Consider the following 26,198-nt stretch of genomic DNA (forward strand, 5'->3'; position numbering starts at 1 on the left):
CAGAATATATAATTATTATTTATAACGTATGTACAAGGATATAAAAATATATTTTTAATTTTTTTATTATTAATTAATCATTTTTATTATTAATTTTATGTAATTGAAAGTAATAACAAGAGTAGATTCTTTTATTAAAACGTAAACGATTAAAAACGATAGAACAATCTGATTAAGAAATTATTAAATTCTATTAATAAGTTACAGAACATAAATTAACTGCAGATTTATGAGTATTAACAGTATAACAAATAAATACGCGTTATCTGTATGGATACTTTGTAAGAGCAGAATTTCGCCTGTTTCTAACGTTTGCTAACGAGCGAACATTAATTAAAGGTACGAATTTCGTAGCAAAATGTTAATTACATTAGTCTTTGATATAACTCGCATTGTATATTTTATGTGGCCTCCGATCTCATAACTTTATTATGGCATCGTTCTCTCTCTCTCTCTCTCTCTCTCTCTCAGTTGAAAGGACGGGGAAGAAGTTCCTTGTGAACAGAATAAACTTTCTGTCGCGTCGTCTCTTTTTCGGAAGGAATCCGCGAATCCTTTGTTGGATTTAATCCTGGCAACATTTATACGTTTCTATCTGTGCTAAGAAACTAACGACGACTGTGTGTAAGCCAGTTTGATACGTACTCAGAGATTTCTCACAATCAACCGTCTTCATTTTCCTTTGCACCTTTATAGTTTCTTAGCTTGTCCCCGTTCCTTTATGGAGTTTTGATTATCCTCTCTTTTGTTCTTTATTGCGAAAATTTCTTTACCGAGTTTCAACAAGCCAGTGAACTGTGGAAAACTGCGTTTAGATCGTTGCAGATGATAAGCTTATATCGCGAGATCCCCTGGAGAATAAATTTACATACAGTTGTTACATATTTGTTATTCTGGAATATAATTAATTTGATCAAAGGGTTCATGCACATGGAGAACATCTCGATAAAGTTAACTGATAAAAAGCATAAATTTTTGTTTTTAGAAATCTGTACTATAAATCACATAGGTATGTATATACACTGCCGATTAAAAGTTTGGATACATCATTAAAAGATCAGAGATTATAAGGAAAATATGTTTTTATTGAATAGCTTTATATTTAAATAATTATTTTATATTATAAAAACTTAAATAATACATAGTAAACTTAAATAAAACAAAAATAATTCATCTTTTTAAATATTTCTGATATAAAAATACTAAACGCTTTTTTCCTCGAAAACGGCATTCTTTCAATCAGTTAGTATTTTGTTGTAGAGATGTCCACGCATGTTCTAACTGTTGCCATAGCTTAGCAGCGGATGATGAGCAGGTTGTACGAATTTTTCTATCTTATCAGGGTGTCCGGTAATAACCGCCTCACCGCTCATATACAGGTAGAGCAGGTCAAACTGAGTAGAAAAGTCCTTTACTATTTTTCGATTTTCGAAATAATTATCGAGAAATTAATTAAAAAAAGATCGGCGAATCCACACGAATAAAGCGCGCGCAGCGAGAAGGCCGTCTCACCGCTACGCGGTTACTAGGCGCGCTACTCATACGCATCCATTTCCAGTCGTAGACCGCTCCTTCTATCATTCAATGAGCGCCTAGTAACCGCGCAGCAGTAGGATGGGCCTTCTCGCCGCGCGCTTGTACTCGCCCAGATTTGTCAATCTTTGTTAATTAATTTCTCGATAATTATTTCGAAAATCGAAAAATGGTAGAGGACTTTTCTATTCAGTTTGACCTGCTCTATCTGTACATGAGCGGTGAGGCGGTTATTACCGGACACCTTGTATATTTTGAGTTCTTCCCAAAGAAATTGATAGGCTTTAGGTTTGGAGATTGTGGTGTGTTAGGTTAGGTTAGGTTAGGTTAGGTTGTGTTACGTGCCGCAACTCGCATTCCTAAACATTTATGATTTCCGTTCCTAAACTAAAACTAACAAATAACGCCTAAACTAAAACCAATGAACCTTATTTTTTCATTTTCTCAAATTTCCTGACCCATGAACCGATAGGAAGATCCATGACATAATATATACACATATTTACTCTTTTTCCTTTTTTTATCACTCCCGAAACACGCTCCAATCATCACTTTCGAGATTAAAACATATTCGATCATTGTCCGTTATTTCCACGGGTTCCGAAATTTTGTTCAACCCCCGCAAAAGGTCTTCCTTGTATTTTATAGTTAGTTTCACAATTATTGGACAGTTCGAAGTCGTCCGTCTCAGAGAGAACACCTTCGACGTGTAACATTGTGCCTAATAAAGTCTTATAACCAGATAACTGCGTCTTTTATTCATTACGTCGCGTTCAGTGTGTAACAGACGGCCAGAACATACTGACAATAGTCCCGTTAGGGCTTTTTTCCTTTTTAAATATTCTTTACAAAGCCGAGAAACTTTGGATCATTGTTTTGTTGAAATATTGTATGAAGCCTTGATCTATTGTTCTAAGACCGGAGGGAATCGCATTTTAAACAAGAATTTTTTTGTAGTCGTCCTTCTTCATGATTTCTTCTATTTTAACAAAATCCTCGATCCCATGGCCAGAAGAGCAATTCCACACCATAATAGAACCAACTATACTTTACTGTAGGCACTGAAGTATTATCTTTTATGAGCTTCTTCTGACAAAAATTCGACAATAAGAATCAAAAACCTAACCTTAAATTTGGATTCGTCACTGCAGAGAACATTTTTCCATTGTTCCATTGTTCAATTTTAATGTTGTAAAGCCCACCTAAGACGGTTTTTCTTATTCATTGGACGTAGCAAAGGTTTTTTTTCACTGACTTTTAGACCAGCTCTTAATCACCTCTTCACAGTAGGAAGTGATTCTAGATTTTCTTTGGTTTTATTGATATCTGCACATATTTCTGAATTCTGAAGCTTTTACTCAAAATCAAGTTCATTTATAGAATTAGACGTAACGTGCTCTAAATTATTATTTAGTAACAAAAGAAAACTATGTTCATGATGTATCGTCGATATTTACAGTAATGATTGTATAAATTCCAAAGTTAGACAAGTGTATCTAAACTTTTGACCGGCAGTGTATATATATTATAATATATTTTAATATTTTAATATATATATATATATATATATATATATATATATATATATATATATATATAATAAGTATATTTATTTATTTATATATAATTTTTTTATATATTTATATTAAATATATACATATAGTAACAATAATATTAGATTATATATATATATATAATCTAATATTATTTTTTCTTGTACATTTCTCTTTTAACTAATTTTTTAATAATTTTCACAAATATTAATTAAAATGTAATTTTATTTTCATGTAAAAAACAAACTTATAAAGACGATAATGTTTAATTTCAATTATGTCCATTACGTTATTAATTAAAAAATATAGCTTGTTGCAAATCATATCTTTTTTAAACCAATTCATTCCTTTCATTATTTTACATTGAGGCAAGATAATTGAAAATTGATTTTTTTACGAAATACGTCATTGTTTATATAATATTATGTTAAATTAAAGTAAAAAATATTTCGTAAATTATCCAATTATCCTTATAATTTTTCACCCCGAATATTGAAGAAATCGACTTGTATAAAAAAATCAGGATAATTCTATGAAAAAATATCAAGCTTACTTTCTCATGATTTTGAAAAATGCTCTCGTTAGTTAAACTTCAAGATTATCAACTTTTTCTCTCTGAAAACCCTATGAATTTTGTCAGAAATATTTTTTTGTACGACATAAACTTTTGCAGAACACCTTGTAATATTTTATGTGATTAAATATTCAAAAGTAAAATAATTTTTATTCTAAAGAAGTTTCTTACATTTGTATTATTTAAAGGAAATAATTATAAATATATTAATACACACACTTAAAAAACGAACATTTTATATATATGTACATTTCTCTGCTAACTCAACTGATCACTCACCGGTTTACCTAAATAAAACACTCTCGAATATTAAATGCACTGTTGGGGGACCACTAGAAAGACCATTGTAATACATATAAGATAAACTCAGACCCGCGCGGCGCACTCGACCTGGATGACACTTGAATTCGATCAGAAATTCGGCGCCATATGGCCGCCACTGGTTCTTCGTTTGACATCTGTGTTGGCGCAACAATGGTTTCGACCAGTGGACCACGAAGGTTCGCGGGCTACTTGACTTTCATAATACAATTACGATCTCCCTCCCTCTCTTCTTTCTCTCTTTTGCAACGCCTTACTTTATCTCTCCTTCCGAGCTAATTCAAGCTACGTTTCATTTCAGTTGAGTGAATGTTTTGATTCGAGTACTCATCTCCACCTTCTTTACGAGAATAATCATATTATTTCAATTCAACATTAATTAAGCGATCCGATTTCTGCTTATTTAAACTGACAATAGAGGATGTCATAGAGAATGTCTCAGATTTAATAAGTTATTTCTGTTTTTCTTAAGAATTTTATTATCTCGATCTGTTATAGATTATTGCATTTAGTATTTTTCAACTAGCACAAAATAACGTTCATAACCTGCATAATAGGTCACTCATTTGATAAATAATAATATTAATATTATTAATATTATTAATTTGTAACAAAATTCCTTTAAAAAATAATATTTATTTGTTACTTTTAAAAAGATTTATTTACCGGAATGAAAATAAGCAATAAAGAAAAATAATAAGCTACAAACGTTGTTTACAATGTTGAAAGCTGTTTACGAACTGTTAGAAATAACAGAAACCGATAATTGACAAAATATTCATAGTTATAAGGATTTTCCAATCCTCAAAATCGATAATTTTGTTTTACATTCAGCTAGAAATATGCTTCGTGTAAATTATTAATTTTTTATCGAGTTTTCTATTTTTGAACATTTTATTTGTCGTCTTGCAAAATTCCACACGTTTTGTCATAATTCCACACGTTTGGTTAGCAATTGATTAGATGTTATTAGAGTAATTAGATTAAATTAAATTACTCTTTATCAAATAAATTGAAGTTCCATTTTTATGAATTTTTGTGTCGTACAATTAAAATCGTAATTCAGTCACTACAAAAAAGTTAGCTCAATATAAAATAATGTTTGACTTTGATATTAAATTATACATATTCCATAAATCTTTACTTTAATTCATTAATTCATTTTTAATTTTAAACAGTTAAAAGTGCTTTGTGTAATGTCAAATTTATGACTCTCGAAGCATATTAGATTTATTAACTTTTGATGTAGCTGTTCCAGTGCCTTTTGAATAAGTTAAGAACTAGATTTGAAGAATCTTTAAATGAATTTTAATTCTTTCTATTCGTTACAAAATTATCTTGTAAGAAAGCGACGTCGATTGAAGAAATTTTTCAAAAGTTTGTCCAAGAATATCAAATTAAAAAAAAATCCTAGCACGATTTCATTAATTGGGTGTTAAAGAGCAGAGTTTCAGGTTTAATTTCTTTTTTTAACGAATATTCTTTAATTTTTTTTGCCGAGATATTCATTATTGAAACAAAATCGAGCTATTGACTTTGAATACTTATAACTAGTAAAAAAATGATCGTACAATAATCATTAAAAGAGCAATTTAAAGAGGAAAGTTAGCACTTTAAAGTTCTTCACTCCTATCGTTTTTTTAATCATTATTCATTTTTAGAGCATAATTGTTATTTAAAAATCAAGTAAAAATTGTATTTTTATCTTTCTTTATTTAAATAAATGAAAGTTAATGAAAAAGACGCTAAAATTTTCATGAACTCTACAACATTTAAAAGTAAAAAGCATTCCAGTTACTCGTACAAAAGGCGGAACTGTTAAATTTATATATATATATATAAATTATATAGTGGATAAAGGTTTTAAATCATGCAGATTTTTCTGATTTCTGAGATATTAATGCAAATTTATTTGAGATATCACTTCAAAATTTTTTACTTTTTAAATTTGAAAAAAATAGCTTAAGGATGTTTAGCACCTACAATCGGAGCAAAAAGTAATCGAAATTGACGAATATATACTTTTCTCATATATTTTACTATATGATTATTATAAAGATTGCATAAAATCTTATTATTTATTCATAGCTAGAGTGTAGAAATGTATTTTCCAACTTCTGTTGCTTTTTTTCGGAGAATTTTCGTGTTTCTTAAATTATAATGAGAAACTTTTATCATTGACGGTATCTCGATTTCAACATTACAGCACAAAATTTGAATTATAAAAATAAAAGAATTTAGTCGTACAGAGTAATTTAAAATGTCAGAATAAAAATTATAATAGTGAATAATGACAAAAATATAGAAGATTTTTAACTATTTTTTTGATAAATTTAATAATTTGTCATTTCTCCGAGAAGAAAGAAATGTGGCAACATGGTAATTTTTCATAAGTTGGTCAAATTGCAAATTGACATATGAGGCCTAGTCGCTTCTCGCTTACACGTTTGCATATGTATAGAAGCTTCTTCAGATGAAAAGATAGGTTATTCAAAATGTCAAAAGAAGGCTTAGTTGAATGCTATGTTGCCACGTTTTCACAATAAATAATATGTCATCTGGGATAATAGGACGAAATTGAGAAAATTATATTCAATATCTTTTAAACTAGTTAGTACTTGACCAAAATTATGTGATCAAATATTTTCTCTATATTTAAACTATACTTTTGCAAATTTTGAATAAATTCCTATTATTATTTCTATCTATTTTAGCTCTTAAATCAACACGATCACAGGTTTTTTATAAGATAGAAAATCTGTAATCGTATCAATTTAAGGGCTAAAAAGGACAGAAATAATTATATTTATACTTATTTATATAAATAATTATATTTATAATTATATTAATACTTTTACTTATAATTAGATTCCACAAAATAATTATATTTATAATAATATCGGCGGGGGTAAATTCATTGCAAATTAAAATCCTTATAACTTTTGATTGCTTTAGTGAATCAACACTAGGTTTTTTTATAAGTCTCTGAACATGTATCAGAACAATCTGTGCAAATTTATTAAATTTCTATATTTTTAAAAATAGGTACTAAACATTCTTAAAGCTTTCGCATAAAGTTTTCTAAGAAGGAAGGATCCGTTATTTCTTACGATTTCTTGTATTCTAATATGTATACCGTAGATATTTCGATTTTTATCCAGCACCAAATATTATACGAATTTGAATCACTTGACTGCGACTGGTCACGTTAAGCAACGGCTGTCCGACGGAAGTTCGAAATCCGAAGTTACTGAGAATTCCACGTAGATCCAGTATTCTATCAGAGACGATCGCGTAGTTGCAACTTGGCATAGAAATTTCTCGCGATGCCGAGAGAGAGAGAGAGAGAGAGAGAGAGAGAGAGAAAGAGAGAGAGAGATCGATTGGCCGCTTTCTCGTTACATGTTATATAAGCTAAACCTCTCCGCAAAATTACTAGCAAACTCGCAACATCGGATTACTACCGGGCAAATTCCCTCAAAACTTAGCGACCGAAATCGAATATGTAAGTCCACGTTCATGATTTTGCAATTCTCCGGACTATAACAAGCAAATGCCTGCCGTTTACGCTGTAGATTATCGTAGTATCTGGTTTGATAAGTGGAAAATAATACAATTGAAAAAATTGAGAAATATAATTCAGACGATATAATAATGATTATGAATATAATATAAAAGGATTTGATTCTTATCCATGAGAAAAGTCTTGCTTAATAATTCCAATTTTTTTCAGAAAAAATTTATAAAATTTTGAAAAATTTATAAAAGATTGCATCAAAAGATACATTGAACATTTTTTTAATATTTAAAAGAGAGAGAAAGAGAGAGAGAGAGAGAGAGAGAGAGAGAGAGAGAGAGAGAGAGAAAAGAAGCATTATTTTTTTGAATAACATAAATACTACAAATAAATAAAATAAATTAGTTAATATACACTAGGCAAAAAAATTAAAGAGCCACTTTTCTTCCATATAAAAAAGGCCAATTTTCAAGTAGTTGCAACTTCCTTAAAAATAATCAGAATAAGATCAATAAAAAAAACGTTTCAAAGCTTGAAATTTCTTAGAATCTTTAAATAAATTTCAATTTTTTCTGTTCGTTACAAAATTACATACATTGTAAGAAAGCGATGTCCGTCGATTGAACAAATTTTTCAAAAGTTTGTCCAAGAATACCGAATTAGAAAAAAAATCCTAACATAATTTCATTTATTGTATGGTTATTTAACATACAATTAATAAAATCATGGAAGGATTTTATTTTAATTCGGTATTCTCTCTCTCTCTCTCTCTCTCTCTCTCTCTCTCTCTCTCTCTCTCTTAGCCAAACTTTTGACAAATTTGTTCAATCGATGGATTCGGACAATTATTTTTCTCTTCTTTTGATTATTAAGCCCATCAAGAAGGAATGACTTTTTATTTTCTGTTTTTTTTTTTACACGACTCAATTTTCTTTCAATTATGTTGCATATATACAATATAACGATAATACAATTATGAAAATGTGATAATTCTTTGTGTAAAAATAAATTGAAAACGTAGAACAAAATTTTTATATGCAATTTTTTTTTTTGCAAAATTAACATCCCAATGTGAAAATTTTTCATTAAATAATATCCTGGTCATCGTCGATCACTTGATACATATATTTTTCTTTATAAATATACTTTTCTCGTTTCACACATAAGATGGCGTTAGTTGAAAATATTCATAATAATTGATAATGCATGACAATAAAAAAAAGATTGATAATGCATAATACTCGATTAGTGCATTACTATTTTTATTACTAGCGGTAATAAATACATATGCATATTTTCATTATATTATAAGTACACATATGTACTTTTTACCTATATATATATATTGTATAAGTAATACCAACGCAAATTATTTAAACTTGAAAAAGCGACACATTATTTAAATATTAATTTTTTTTTTAATAATTTTTTCAAAAACAAATTTTCATGTAAGAAAACTTTCCGATTTCTGAACAAGAAATCATAAAGTTTAAATAACATTCGCGATTGTATAATTGTTATTGTCAAAAATATTAATAAGATAAATTATTAAATATATGTGCGTTAATATAATAATATTAAGGTAAATATTATTGATGAGTTTTCAATATATATTTCGATATATTTTACTTCAAATAATTTAGTTTATTAAATTACACATTTTTATATAAGCGAAAATATATACGTGTATCAACAAGCTTTCAAGCATCTTGCGGGGCTTTGCAAGTTTAAGCCGTTAATCACGCGCGAAGGAACGAGTTTTCGCGTACGATCCGATTTTCGATTCGAATTCAAGCTTGAATTTGTTTCGAGATACTGAAAGGCTTTCCGCTCTAGTTGAGGATTTCATATCATATCACATTTGCAAATGCTAACGTACTAATAATCTCTACCTCGCGGATTACGTTCGCTCGTAATAACAGAATTAATACTGTGCAGTACAGTGAATATGTTAAATATTTTTGCAGATCTATCAGAAGTACAATAATTGTTAGAGGAAAGATAATTATAATAAAAATAATGAAAATAATGATTATTATTGTACTCGATACAAAAGCGTGATCGTAGTTTGATGGGATGTCGAATGAAAAGACCGATCGATGGCCATCGTTTCTTCGAGACGTGTTATTTCACGCGAAATAATCCTAAGAGGAATCGCCTTTCGTTCAAAAATGAAGAAGATATGTGAGAATCCGAAGGAAAGGTTGATGCGTTGAAAGGGGAGAGAGAATTGGAAATACAAGAATTGAAAATAAATCTAAATACAAATAAACGGGACATCGCGGATGCACAAATGCATATATATGGAGAGAAAGAGAGAGAAAACTGGATTTATAAATCTGTATCGAGGATTAAGTTCACATCATGTAGATGCTCAGCAAACCGAAAGAAAGGCGAGAGCGAACCGGACTTTTAATAACTATCCTCAATCACTTTAATTTATACAGTAGGATGAATCACAAATCTATAAAGCTGGATAAAACTCTTAAAAAATCAATATTTTTTTATTTTCAAGCAATTTTGTTTTAACTAAATTTTAACATTCTTTTGCAATTATTTAGAAGCTAAAAATAAATTCTTTTAACTAATAACGTCAAGAAGAAAGAGCCAGCGCAGTGTGTAATGGTGCAAATAAAAACTCAATTTGTTTTTAATCAAACCGTCGAACGCACAAGTCAAATTTCTTTAATTTACATATTACATGTTTTTTTTTACGTTTTTTAGACTTAGTCTTTACGTTATTTTAGATTTATAAAGAAATTTACTAAAAAGTGAGCGTTATTTCACTGAATGATTAATACATATTGTAAATTATAAGAACATTATCGAGTTTTGAGCTTTTGAAAAAGAAATATTAATTGTTACCGAAAAAAATAATTGTTATTTTTTATAATTTCTGAAAATATTTTATTTTATAATATTGCAACTTGTAATTATATACATATACATTCACATTAAATATATAATATCGGGGAAGATAAATTGATTAAATTGAAAAATTTTTTATAAAAGTTAAAAATTATTATAATTCAACTTTGACGAAAGGTAAAGTCTTTGTGTTTTATTCATAATATAAATTATTTACAATATAAATCAATATAGATTTATATTGATAATGTAATTATTACTTATATTTGTAACATTTCGTGTTATTAAACCATAATTGTACGAAGCAATCTTATTGTAATTTGCAACTTGCAGATTAATCCAGATTATGCTATACAAATATCAATTAGAATATTGTCATGTAGCACATATTAGCAATATATATAACATATACATATACGTATAATTAGCAATATATTATTATAATTAGCAATATTTTATTACACATTGTTCATTTAATGTAATGTTTAATTATATATATATATATATAATAAATTAAAGGCACGAAAATTAGATTTTTTCTCTCAAATTTTGAACAAATTAAAAAATTTTTCACTAGTAATAAGGATACTTATTAATATTTTTTTAATCTTGCTCTATCGTAATCTATGCCATTTACCATGTATACGATAATGTGTTTAAATTTTCTTTACTTGGAAATTATTAATTTTATGAAAAAAATAAGGGAAATAAAAAAGTTTCTAACAAAATAAAACTCTCTAACGCATATTTTTAGATGGTCACATTCCGGCCCATTAAAAAGTTCTGATAAAAAATTAAATAGAAATTGTTAATTTCATTCGTTTATAACGATACATGGGAGGATTTAAAAATAAAAAATAACTGTACTTCCCTCTTTGGGGAAGTGTAACTCCTCAACTATCTCTTAATTTTGGACAAAGGAGCATCTAAAATTTTTCACCCTTACTTCACCCTATGTGTAAACATATATATGATTACATATTAAATGTAGTTATCTCACCCCTTTCCTACAATTGTCAATCTTTTTGAAGCTTTAATTCTAAAAATATAAATTCTAATATTAAAAATCAGAATTAACGATCAAAAATACTAAATTTATACACATTTTTATACAACAAAATAAATTGTAATCAAACTTAGTCGTGAGTCTTAACATCTACATCTAATGCTTTTGAAATTAGCAGCAACAAATCTTTATACAATTTTATTATTATTTTTAAAAAATTGAAGTTTTACTTGCAGTCCGTTCCATTATGAATAACGTAAATTATACAATATATTGCCTAAGTTTATAGTCATTTCCTATGGATTAATTAGTAAGTACCGATTAATCGAACAAGAAGCTATTTTGTTTATGTATATACTTAATTTGAATATGTCATGATAAGACAAGAAACGGATGCGAAAAAATATCGTGTCTAACTAGATTCATGCAGTCGGATTGTATTATACGAGTACAATCGAATCTCTATCGTAAGAAGATAGAACGATGTCGCACTTGTGACTCGGAAGTGACGTTGAACAACACTCCACGGAGGCATCACTTCGAGACAGTTTACAAGAAACAAATTGCGAACTGGGAGTATGTAACTTGAGTTCTCACTGGAGACTTGCGACTATTTGAATGCAACATACATATACATATACATATACATGCAAATATTGCAAAACTAGCTGTCATATGGCGAAACTACATGGAAGAAAATCCGGACACAATAGCATCAAAAATACGCTACGTATGCTTTAACGAATTAATAATATTATGCAACAAATTAAAAATTTTTTCTTACGATTTGATTTTAATTTATTATTAAATATAAGATTTTTAGCATTTGTAGGATCAATAAAATTTTGTCTCTGTGTATAATTTTTTCTGACTAGCTTTTTTTCCCTACATTAAAATTATATCAAATTATATAAAATATATATTTATCTAATTTTAATTATATATAATTATCTAGTTTAGAGAATTTTCGTGTTTTTTAGATTATAATGAGAAACTTTTATTATTGACGGTACCTCGATTTCAACATTACAGCATAAAATTTGAATTATAAAAATAAAAGATTTTACTCGTACGAGTAATTTAAAATGTCAGAATAAAAATTATAATAGTGAATAATGACAAAAATATAGAAGATTTTTAACTATTTCTTTGATAAATCTAATGATTTGTCATTTCTTCGAGAAGAAAGAAATGTGGCAACATGGTAATTTTTCATAAGTTGGTCAAATTGCAAATTGACATATGAGGCCTAGTCGCTTCTCGCTTACACGTTTGCATATGTATAGAAGCTTCATCAGATGAGAAGATAGGTTATTCAAAATGTCAAAAGAAGGCTTAGCTGAATGCTATGTTGCCACGTTTTCACAATAAATAATATGTCATCTGGGATAATAGGACGAAATTGAGAAAATTATATTCAATATCTTTTGAACTAGTCAGTACTTGACCAAAATTATGTGATCAAATATTTCCTCTATATTTAAACTATACTTTTGCAAATTTTGAATAAATTCCTATTATTATTTCTATCTATTTTAGCTTTTAAATCAACACGATCACAGATTTTTTATAAGATAGAAAATCTGTAATCGTATCAATTTAAGGGCTAAAAAGGACAGAAATAATTATATTTATACTTATTTATATAAATAATTATATATATAATTATATTAATACTTTTACTTATAATTAGATCTACAAAATAATTATGTTTATAATAATATCGACGGGTAAATTCATTGCAAATTAAAATCCTTATAACTTTTGATTGCTTCAGTGAATCAACTCCCGGTTTTTCTTATAAATTTCTGAACATGTATCAAAACAATCTGTGCAAATTTTATTAAATTCCTATATTTTAAAAAATAGGTACTAAACATCCTTAAGTATTACAAGTGGGCTTAGTATAAATTTTTGAGATTCGCCTGACACGATATTTCGGTATTGTAGAACATGGATTCGCGCGAATATATTAAGCAGGCCGTACACGCGAAAATCGTGTTAACTATCGTGCGATAAATTCCGGTTGCGGGCGGGCGGGCGGATGTGTAAAAGCGGAGTAGCTATACGATTATAAATTACCGGCTTTCGCCGGCGAGGCGCGGCGATCTCTTTCTGCTAACGAATCGCGCGTAATTTGCTCCGCCCGTCCCGTGTGCCAAGCGGCGTTGATACTTTTGAATAATGGAGTTTGCATCGACTCGGGAGAGGAAAAGTGCTGTCTAGGCGGATGAAACTTGAATTCCTCTCCTGAGAGTATGAAATATTCAGATACATCCATGCGCTTATAGTCTTGCAAATCGATGCCTATCATTATTAATGCATATTATTTTGCATATGAAATATTCTGTTCCAAATTCTACGAAGATAGCTTTCTTCAATCAGATAAAAAATTCTTGTATACAGTAGGAACTATATGGTTTGCCTTAATTTAATTATAATAGTAAATGAGATTCATATATGATATGATATATTTAATATATTAACAGCTATATGAAATAAAAAATATAATATAAAATACTTATAATATAATACATAAATATAATCGCGTATAAGGCCTGAAAAAATATATAAATGTAATTTCGAGATACTTATTTAATATGAGCCTAAGAATATTTCTAAGAATTAAACATCCTGTTGTGAATGATTTGCGAAACAGGCGAGGAGGAAGAGGAGGAGGAGGACTGCGATTTGTCACGCTTCCAGCATCATTCCACTTGAATGTGGCTATGTACGTTTAACACGTTTAACGAGAGAATTAAGTAAGACGTTACACGACGAGAGCGTGAGAGCCGAGGGGATATACGGGCGAACATTCATTCATCGTTGTCGTTGTCGTCGTTACGTTGATCCTGGCGTGTCGAATTCTTTCACAGGCTGATTGGAATGAAAATTGATTCGTTCCGTTTAGTTTTGAGTTCTAGAGATCTGGATCACCAGTTTTTCTAGCGAGGGATTATTCGAGAGAAAAGAGGGGCGGTGGAAAATATTATCGGAAAATAATCTTACTCAATAATGTATTATTTTTATTTATTTATTAAAGTTTTATAATTTTTAAACTCGAACTTTTTATTTTAAAGATTTTTATTTGCCTGTTCCTTAATCTTTTTTTATACCTGGTTTATATTGCATAAATAAGTTTCCTGTATATTTTATATAATATTTTACTTTATATTGATTATTATTATATACTACTAATATATTAATATACTATTATATACTATTATGTTACTATTAATTATTATATTTTATTTTGTATCTGGTTGGACTGTTCTTAAACGATTCTTTGAAAGGACAGTAATTTATAAAAGGTCAAGTAGCGTCGCGTGTGATTCCAATATTTGCATGGCACTCGGCGGATTTCGGGCTGAGTATTGTGAGTCAATCTTGTCGAGAGAGTTCAATCTATCTTACAACGAGAGGTCGATCGATGTCTGAAATCAGAATTCTACAGAGCTCACGATATACGGTTTCGCTTCAAGGAGGTTTCATGATCAAACAACCGTAAGATTAAACTTGTATCGTAATTTAACTATCTATTACGTGATATATTTGCTTGCTAACGAATTGTGTGCATGTGTGCACCGATTTACCCGAGAAATGTAATTATAATATAAGAAAAGACAATATAATTTTATAGAAGGAAAACTATTGTTTGTAGAAGAAATTTTCAAAAAAACGAAATAATTTAAAATAAATATTTAAATAATATTTTACATTGAATAAGTTTGTAAATTAAAAGATTTATTTGCAGAATAATTAAATGTTAAAATAATTTATAAAGTCCAATTTTTTTATAACCTAACTACGATGAAAAAGAATATTGTACGAAATACTTTAATTTTATAGTTTTTAAATAACTTTAAATTAAATTAAATTAAAAATCAAATTAAATTAAATTGAGTTTTATTTGATTATCACCACTACCACTACCATTGCATATCAGTATTTAAATGATGTAAATGAACTAAAATTAAATTGAATTTGATTTTAAGGGGATCCTAAAGTTGTTTTATATTATCGACTAAAATTTAACTTAACATAACAATATATTTGCTTAATATAAAAGTTGTAATTAATACACATAAAATAAAATAAGTTCTCACTATAAGAATTTTATGAGGGAATATTTGTAAATTTTTAGAAATGACGTCTGACATGTGAGCTTGCGCTTCAATCTTGTACACTCGTAGATGTACAAGAGCAATTTTTTACAAATTTAAAAATTTTTTTTACTAGACTTTTAAAGTCATTTCCAAAAGTTTACTAATATTCTGTTATATTATTCCAAACGCGGCCGCTATATTTCTTGCACGGACGTACGGTTAGAACTTTTTATATTAAATAAATATTGTTACGACGTAACTGTCATTTTTTATTATTTTTCTATAAAGTTATTAGCCTCCGCGTGTTGTTTTTATAAGTACTTTACTTGTGGAGAAGGATTTATCAATCCTCGTAGCCAAAAAAAAGATTTTCAAAATCTGTAATTCATGTTCTGTCAGTAATTTTGGATCCCCTTAATACATATTGCAAAATATGTGATATTGAGAATATGATGATTACGTCTTAAGTTTGCTCGATCTACAATTTTCGTATTTACATTTCGCTTATACAGATGGTGCATTAACCCTTGCCACGTGAATTATGAGAGCATCTCTTCCAGGGCAACCGCAAATTAGTTTCAATTACCGTCGAGAACAGGCTTTGATATGATAACAACTAAAGCGAGTCATCGTATGATGCATCATGCTACTATTCTAAGCTTTAGAAACGGCATTGATATAATGAAAAATTTTTATTTTAAGAATGACAGTTACACAGTTTGTTGGCAACGAATTAAAAACGACAAATAATTATTAGATAATTGTATGTTATAACATGCTTTTTAATATTAATTATATGTCATATTAAATAATTTTTATATTCATTTTTATATTAATAAATTAATAATAATACATTTTTATATTAATAATTTTTATTTCTAGAGGGGGAGGGGGAATACAAAAATAAGAAGGGAAGGAAGAGAAACAAATATATAAAATATAATGCAATATTAAAAAGAGAATGGGCCCAGGTAGCACATGTTCGTTTTACAAACGTTTTCTAAACGTATCCAATATTTTTTAACCGTCAAGCACCAATAAGAAACGGTTTAACAGAAACCGTTTTAAAATCATGGTTTAAGAAACGTATTTTTTACGTTTCTATAAATAGAACAAAAATTAATTTTTTAATTCAAAATTATATATATATATATACACACGTTTCGCAGAAACATTTGTGAAACGTTTTTGAAACTAATATGTGCTACTTGGAGAGGGGGAGGGGGGGGGCTACATAAATAACTATTTTCTTTTTAAATATGTATTTTCTAGAAACTCTAACTAAGATTCCAGTAAATATTCCAGTAATATATAACTTCTGATTCTCATGAAATTGATATTCGGTGCGATTATTATACTTTCACATATCTAACCTGCATCCTGCAAAACGCGAGACATCGCCGAGTGTGAAGCCGCAGCGCGCAGTCGGTATATCTTTCTGGGACATTAACGTGTCGCTCCCGCGCAAGATGTAAATATCGCAATCACGAGCACGCGCGCAACACGGGAACTTAACGGGGTAGCCCTCCGAAATACGTCGCACTCCGACACGCCCGAATAGTCGACGCGCGGCGAATCCGCGGAGCACATAAATGCATTATTCAGAGAGAGAGAGAGAGAGAGAGAGAGAGAGACAGCGCAGGGTGGCGGTGTAGTACTCGTACTCTACCGCATTTGCGTTACTTCCAGAAGATTAAACTTGCATGCGAGCGAGCTATGAAGTATAGTCGCAGACGGCACGGTCGACATGCGACTTGCTCTCGGACAATGTACCGGACCGGTTTCGGACGCTGCCGGGGCGCACTCTTTTTTCCTCCCTCGTTCTTACAATAGAGCGAGAAAGAAACAGAAAACGTGACTTAGGAAGGGAAAACGTTGGGGAACAAATTTCGATTTTATTACCTACCGCGAGAACACGTTCGCAAGAGTCCTTATGCGTGATATTGAGTGTGTATATGAGAGCGAGGCGGGGAGTGGGGAGGGGGGAGAAACAATTTTCATATTAATCTTCTTTTAAGTTAAGTTAAAAGATATTCAAAAATATATTAAGGGAAGGTACATACAATTTTTTAAAAATTATTATTATTATAGAAAATATATGATAAAATTAAAGTTAAAACAAGAAGATTTTAATTTAGAGTAAAGGTAATATAGAGAGAAGAGATATGCCACGACTCGGTAATTCTGTGAGCGAAATTTAAAATTGTCATGTCGCGAGAGACGTACTTAGTATTTCTATGGTCATCGCTAATGTTGTATCAATAAATCTTGACATTAACTTACATCTCATGGATCACTTTCTTTATAATATACTGTAGAAAGCGCATTAAAATATTAATATTTTTGTTATTTTATTATTTTTTTATTATATTTGTGTATTTAGGTACATGTTTTTTTGTTTACATACATTGCTCGTTATTGTGTTACTGTCACTTTAAGGTTATTGTTTAGTTTCACTAAGAATTTAAAAAAAAGTGTAACTTTATGAATTTTCAGCCATTCAGCGGATAAAGATAATAAACTTATTGATTATTTATTTCAATCTTGTGTTATATTGTATGATTTATTGATAAAGTAAACACGTCGACTCTACCTCTTTTCCTGTACTCTTTTTACGCGAAGAAATTTTAATCTAATCCAAATTTAATTTCAATTTAAAATCAGAAATAGGTCTGGGTTAAGTTAGTTTTTCTCGAATAAGAATGCAGGAGTAGAGCTTTTCCGTCATCTACTTTTACTTTGCAATAAAGTGAAACTGTAAAATAAATGATTTAGAATTTCACGCAGAAAAGAAAGTTTGAAATAAATGAATTCGATATCCTTTTTGGATACTTAAGGATGTTTAGTACCTATTTTTAAAAATATAGGAATTTAATAAAATTTGCACAGATTGTTCTGATACATGTTCAGAGACTTATAAAAAAACCTAGAGTTAATTCACTGAAGCAATCAAAAGTTATAAGGATTTTATTAATTTGCAATGAATTTACCGTCGATATTATTATAAATATAATTATTTCGTGGATCTAATTATAAGTAAAAGTATTAATATAATTATAAATATAATTATTATAAATATAATAATTTATATAAACAAGTATAAATATAATTATTTCTGTCCTTTTTAGCCCTTAAATTGATACGATTACAGATTTTCTATCTTATAAAAAATCTGTAATCGTGTTGATTTAAGAGCTAAAATAGATAGAAATAATAATAGGAATTTATTCAAAATTTGCAAAAGTATAGTTTAAATATAGAGGAAATATTTGATCACATAATTTTGGTCAAGTACTAACTAGTTTAAAAGATATTGAATATAATTTTCTCAATTTCGTCCTATTATCCCAGATGACATATTATTTATTGTGAAAACGTGGCAACATAGCATTCAGCTAAGCCTTCTTTTGACATTTTGAATAACCTATCTTTTCATCTGAAGAAGCTTCTATACATATACAAACGTGTAAGCGAGAAGCGACTAGGCCTCATATGTCAATTTGCAATTTGACCAACTTATGAAAAATTACCATGTTGCCACATTTCTTTCTTCTCGGAGAAATGACAAATTATTAAATTTATCAAAAAAATAGTTAAAAATCTTCTATATTTTTGTCATTATTCACTATTATAATTTTTATTCTGACATTTTAAATTACTCTGTACGACTAAATTCTTTTATTTTTATAATTCAAATTTTGTGCTGTAATGTTGAAATCGAGATACCGTCAATGATAAAAGTTTCTCATTATAATTTAAGAAACACGAAAATTCTCCGAAAAAACGCAACAGAAGTTTGAAAATACATTTCTACACTCTAGCTATGAATAAATAATAAGATTTTATGCAATCTTTATACTAATCATATATTAAGATATATGAGAAAAGTATATATTCGTTAATTTCGACTACTTTTTGCTCCGATTGTAGGTGCTAAACATCCTTAAATCTCTAAATGAATATCTAATAATAAATAAATAGCTTAAATAATAATGATAAATAGCTTAATGATGAAACCCTTTGAAAATTATTGAGAATTATCATCTTGAAAACATATGTCAAAGTTAGGTTACTAAAATTAAATTTTCTTTTCTAAAAATTTTCTATTTACAATATTTGAACTCATATATGTCAGAAAGAAAAGAAGAGCAGCACACAATTGAAAGCTTTGCATTAGGAATACTTTTCCTTTACATATGTCAAAAAGAAAATGACCCATGAGGACTAATGTTAAGATTTATGATTGTTTGATTGAAGCTTTCAATTTTGCATTAAATGTGAAGCATGTATTCCTCAGGTATAATGCGACTCGCTTTGTTTCGGTAACTGATATCGCGATAACACGTCCCCTTTAACCCATTAACCCAAATAATTGGCGATTCGCCAGAATAGCCAGAGCGCGCATTCAAGGTCTGATGTATCGCTCGAAACCGCGTTAACCCCTCCGCTTAAGACCAATACCTCCGCAACAGCAATTCCATTAAGGACAATCGCAAGCGTAAGCGATTGTTCGCTCGATTGTTGACATCTTAACGTTACGTCCTGTGTGACACATGGTTTCGCTCACAATTCGCAATCAGCATAAATACCGTTTTGGATTGTCATTATGAGATGTTGGATTCTAATTGTTTTAGCTTGATGCAATATTTTTATATAATATAAAACAAGCATCTTTTGATAAATCAAATATCCCAAACAGCATGCATATCCATAAAACATTCAGAGGACATCTCAAAGATATTTTTTAATGAGAAGACATCTTCAGAATGTCCCCTGAACATCTTTTGAATATGTATGTTGTGTGAGATTGTACCTTGAAGTTTTTTTTTTATGAAAAATATACTTTTGTTTTTTTTTGCAAAATATTGCAAAATGTATAAAACTTTTTTTTGGAAAATGCACACTGTTAAATTAGAGACGTACAATTCGATCAGTGCAATCGTGATAGCTTTTATTTTGGGAGAATATCTCTCGCGCGCGGGAATCTCGTCAATTAACCGAGAGTCGAGATGAATAAAAGCGATGAATCGCTTCAACAGAATGATTTATCGTTCATCTAGCAATAAGAGAGATACACGAGACTTGCGACATGTGCAGCTTCGGAGCTATGCACTCGCGTGGAGAATTGTTAGATAGCGTTGACGGTGTGGGTATTTGTGTCATGGAGAAAAGCGAGGAGACGACTCGTTCGGATGTCATAACGAGGATGGAGAAAGGGCAGACGTAATAACGACAGTGATGACGAAGTAATGGAGCTGAGACTCTCGCGGAGGTTTCATTGTCGGGCTTATATACATGGGTCCCTGATCCCACCCTAGATATTTCAGATCACGATGCGGCTAAGTCGTTTTGCATTCCTCTTGAATCGGATCAATATTCCTTCTTCATTCACGGGGTGACCTGGAAGAAAGAAAAGTTTCGAATCACATACACAACATTATTTATATTCAGATTAGGTTAATTTTTTTTATAATGGTAATACAAATTTTGTACATGATGGTATATGGTTTTACTTTTTTTTTCGACTCTGTGAAATTTCTGAAGCTGTACAAATGATTTATTTATGGAACAAAATGTTGGATTGATAAGGCAGCAACGTCAATGTTTTACGATTTACGTATTTATGCAATTTAACAATTGACTCAATTATGTAAATGCGAAGTTTCGAAAACATATATTGCGACTACATAAATATTTTATGTCACTGTTGATGCAACTGACTCGTATTTTAGATTCAGATCAATTTGACACATATACATACAATTACGCTATTTTCTTTTTAATTAAATAAAAGCGTAATTTAAAGTTTATTAATGTGAACAATAAATTATAAATTATTAATAAATTGTATATAAAAAAGCAAAATGGCAAGAAATTATTTAGTAAATAAATTTATCAAATTTATATAAATTTTTTCTAACTTTTTTATTATTAATTTCTTATTAATTTTTTATTATACTAAAAACTAAATGGTCAAAAAATTTTTCTTTCTTTATCGAAAATAAAATAAAATATAAAGGAATATTATTTTTAAAATATGTATAATAGAAAATTGTCTTGTAAAATTCTATTGTATATTCATAAATCTCTAACTAAAAAATTTCAAGTTTGTTAATTTATTAGAAAAATTTATAATCTTTAAACATTACGATAATATCAGACAAAGTCCTTTTAAAACAAGACAAAGTTTCTTTTGAGCAAATTTACTTCTTCATTACCTTCTCTCTTCTCTCCCTCAGGAATTAGCACGATGAATTTTCTATGAAAATTTTGCTGCGAAACCCTTAATAAGACTAGTTTCGGAGAATCCTTTATTTTCTGCGCAGCTTGCTTTCCCATTTTCCTTCCTCTATTATCGCCTACTTACATACCTCTGATGGGTGAATCATTTCTCGATTATATCGTTTCCGAAAACTTCGTTTCGTAGTAGTGTTACGGATGTAAATGTTATTCCCTGGTTTATAACTCGATAACTTGATAACTTGCCTGTTATCTGCAAGGTAAGCCGAATAAATTTAAGAGGCTGCTTAGAATTCTACGGCTTTCGCCATAGTTCTCTCGGGTCGATCTCGGGCCGATTCAGACAGTTAGATATTGAAGAAGCGAAAAGTTCTCCACGGAATGCATAATAATTCATTTCCTTTTTTTCATGTCTTTTATAATAGAGATTACTAAAATTTTTCCTTCGCCATAAAATAAAGACACGTCTCGTTATTCTTTTTTCCTTTATTTTTTTAGATGATATTAAAATAAATTTAAAAAATATGCATACGTATATATAAATAAAATATTTATAAAATAAAATATTAATATAATTAATTATATTATAAATATATATATAAATAAAGAAAATTATAATTTTTTTAATAAAATAATTTAAATAGAGATATAATTAATTTTATTTAATACAAAATTAAATTATAAAATTAACTTAATAATATATTTTATTTTGTAATTACCTAAACTTAATTGTTTAAACGATTGTTTGCTTCAAAACATAGTTTTTTTTTATTTAAAAAATTTAGTTTATTTAAATTTATCTAAAGATAAATAGAATACATTCGCTCAGTTTAAGACGAATTGTCGAAAAGATATTCCTTCGCCGAACTGACTCGGCAGTTTATAACTCTGCGAGTCGCGTCCGTAGGATTCGATTTAGCGGCAAAACTCGATTCCTTGACAAGGAGGACTAGAAGGGAAGAAGGGAAAACGGTGCCACCATGTTAGTAGACACTATAAGTCACCGTTGAGGATTTACCGATCACCGACATGGCCGATGTTCCGATCTTGTCTTACAACAGTTATATAGGGTGCCCGTTTTATTGTAAAATGTAACTTATATTGTAAAATGTAACTTATATTTTTCGATAACAATAAATATTAGGACAAGTAAGGATAAAAAATTAAAGAATTTTTGTGTGTCAAATTTTAGAAAAAAATTATTTTCTAATAAATTTTAAATAAAATTTTCTTGTACTTACTTTGATAAAATTAAAAAATTTTTTTTGGTTCTGCTAAAAATATAGAATTTTACTTAATTTCTCGAAACGTTTCGGGAAATCAATTATTTCGTTGCTTTTTAATTGACAATATTTCGATAAAATATTTATTTACATAAACATTGTACATCACATTGTACAATTTATTGGAATTAATGCCGACAATAATAATCGAAAAGGTAATTGAATGGAAGAGCCATTCACGTGCACATTTATAGTGTTTATAGTATTTTAAGATATCAAATTTGAAAGCTTGCTTGATGGTTTGGCTAATGCAATTTAATATATTTGCGCATATTTATGTGTACATGCAATTTGATTAAACAAGCGTTGTGTAAGTAAATTGATAATGTACATATGTAATATATGGAATATTATAATCTACTTTTTCAGAGGTTATTTAACTTTTATCGAATATTGTAAAATAAGTTGAATTAAAAAAGAAGAAAAGAAATTATTGAAAGGGAAAAAAGTTTTATATAATTATGTTACTAGTATATATAATATAGTAAAACTTTTTTCATGAATTTGCAACGAGTAGCTACGTATTTTTTTTTAAACAAATAAAAGGTTTTTTTATATGAATGGATTTCTCTTATTATTTTGTGCACAAAAGTATGAAGTAGATAATTGAAAGATAATTGAAAAGTTAATAATTGTACGATATATATTTTATAGCTTATGTAAAATTGTGTCACAAATTAAAATATAAAATATCTCATAAATTATTTAATTTTCAGCCATTCTACTTTTATAACTTCTTTTATAACGTCATTAAATATTATGAGGAATCGTTTTATATAAAAAAAAATTCCATTTAAAAGAATGCAAATGATCGTAAAATAATTTTATAACCTCAATTCAAGATTAAACAATGATACCATCTCATGTCTCCCTTGAAATCATTAAACTTTTTTGTACGAAACATTTTTTGATAGAAGCTTTGGTTTTCGAGAAGCATCAATGTGTCATTCCAAATGAGCCATTCTGTATATAGAGTGTTTCGAAATTAAATGTCAAAAAATTATTTGTAAGAAAAAAAGTCCTTTAGGGATTTATTTGTCTTTTTTTTTCGTTTTGAAGAAAATCACAAGAAAATTAACAAAAAATTTTTACTAAAAATAAAGAACAACACTAAAATTATTAGATTTATCGAAAAGTACATGAAATATAATTTATAGAGCATGGAATTAAAAAAAGAGAGTAAATTAAAAATCTTTCTGAAGTAAAATTAGAGAATTGTAAATATATTATATATATAATAAAATTAAAATTATTTTTTAATCATTTTAATTTTTTTAAACAAAACCACCTGAATTTTTTAATATAAATTGATTGTATTATACGATCATTTCTTCACTAGTTATAAGCGTTCAAAGTCAATAGCTCGATTTTGCTTTAATAATGAATATTTCGTCAAAAAAAATCATAGAACATTTGTTAAGAAGAGAAATTAAAGCTAAAACTCTGCTCTTTAACATACATTTAATAAAATCATGCTAGGATTTTTTTTAAATTCTGTATTCTTGGACAAACTTTTGAAAAATTTGTTTAATCGACGGACATCGTTTTCTTACAATGTAATTTTATAACGAATAGAAAGAATTGAAATTCATTTTAAGATTCTAGAACTAGAAACTTCAAGTTTTGAAACTTTTTTTATTGATCTTATTTTTATTATTTTTAAGAAAGTTGCAATTACTTGAAACTTGGCCTTTTTTTTATATGAAAGTGGTTCTTTAATTTTTTTTGCGTAGTGTATATATATGTATATATATATATATATATATATATATATATATATATATATACATATATATACACTACGCAAAAAGAAATTAGAGCCATATATATATGGAGCAATTTTTGGAATATCTGTTTTAAAATGTCACATACAACATTTTTGCAACATATTGTACTTTATAAAACAAATTAATATGAAACGACACTGCATTCAACAACACGTGAAGAGTGCTGTAGCATGACATTTGTCAACCTTTTTTTACACGAGTCTCCAATGATTGAACACTCCATGTTACCTCTATATACTTAAATCGATTTAAGAGACATCGGTAGTGAATCGTGCGATAGTCCATCATCGATCGATATTAATGTTCAGAAAAAACTCGTTCTGGGACGGGTGATATAATAAATCAGAAACTCACTTTTTAAAGCAAGTGTGTTCGTGAATCGTACACACACGCACACAGACACTCGCTCCACTTTCGTCCACTCTCTTTCAACGATGAAAATGCTTTAACTGCATTCTACTAAATAACGTTTATGAACCACGATATCACTCCTGCAAAGATTTAAGAACGGCAGTGGATAGTTTAGGAGACAAGTTCCGGGGTGATTCGCTCCGTGAGCTCCCTAATTTCTATTTCCGCCATGACGTCACATCATTTCTTTCTCTTCTTTTCACGAGCGTCGTAAAAGCTGTTACAGACTGTCATGAGGGTGACTTTTGTGTTCCGTGACGATGATCGCATTTTGGATGGCGCCAATTCGGCGCATATGGGGTATTCTATCATCCCCCTTCTCCCCTCACCTCCTGTTACAATATTTAATACATAACTTACTAATTATAGAAATAAAAATTATACATGTGCATCGATTTTATTATTGCTAGTCTTCTCGTAAAATAATTTTATAACCTCAAAATTATTTTAAGGTTATAAAATTATTTTACCAGAAGAGAATATAAAAAAATACATGTACATAAATTTTTATTCGTTACGTATGTTCTCGTAAAATAATTTTATAAAAATATTTTAAGGTTGTGAAATTATTTTACGAGAAGAATAACGCAATAACGATGAACACATATAATTAAATAATATATAATAAAATATGTAACGAATAAAAATTTATGTAGATGTATTCTTTTAGAATATTATATTTTCTTTTTTACTCTTGCAAATTCGTTTGTCGCGGTCTTTTGTTATAGGCTCTCACGGTATTGACGAAACGAAAACTTGGCTGTAATCTAGATAACGCCGGGAGGACGATTGATTGAAGGCAACGGTGGTCAGTTTCGTTTTACGAATAATAGAAAATAGTTGCGAGAACGAAATCGTTTGTCATACGAAACCGGAGACCATTTCGGAAAGGGAGAATATCGCTTTGGGGAGTTTACGGATATACCGGTTTTTAACAATATTGCAGACATAAAATGTAGAAAAGGTACTAAAAATACACGTACATGATCAAAATTCACC

General features: G+C 28.9%; 1 protein-coding gene across 3 annotated transcripts in view; it reads left to right on the top strand.

Moving 5' to 3' along the window:
• Con (leucine rich repeat protein connectin) overlaps positions 1-26,198 on the top strand; it is a 240,515-nt gene that overhangs the window by 19,567 nt on the left and 194,750 nt on the right. The gene's annotated exons all lie outside the window — the stretch shown is intronic.

Source organism: Anoplolepis gracilipes, chromosome 8 (assembly GCF_047496725.1).
Source record: "Anoplolepis gracilipes chromosome 8, ASM4749672v1, whole genome shotgun sequence".
Lineage (NCBI taxonomy): Eukaryota > Metazoa > Arthropoda > Insecta > Hymenoptera > Formicidae > Anoplolepis > Anoplolepis gracilipes.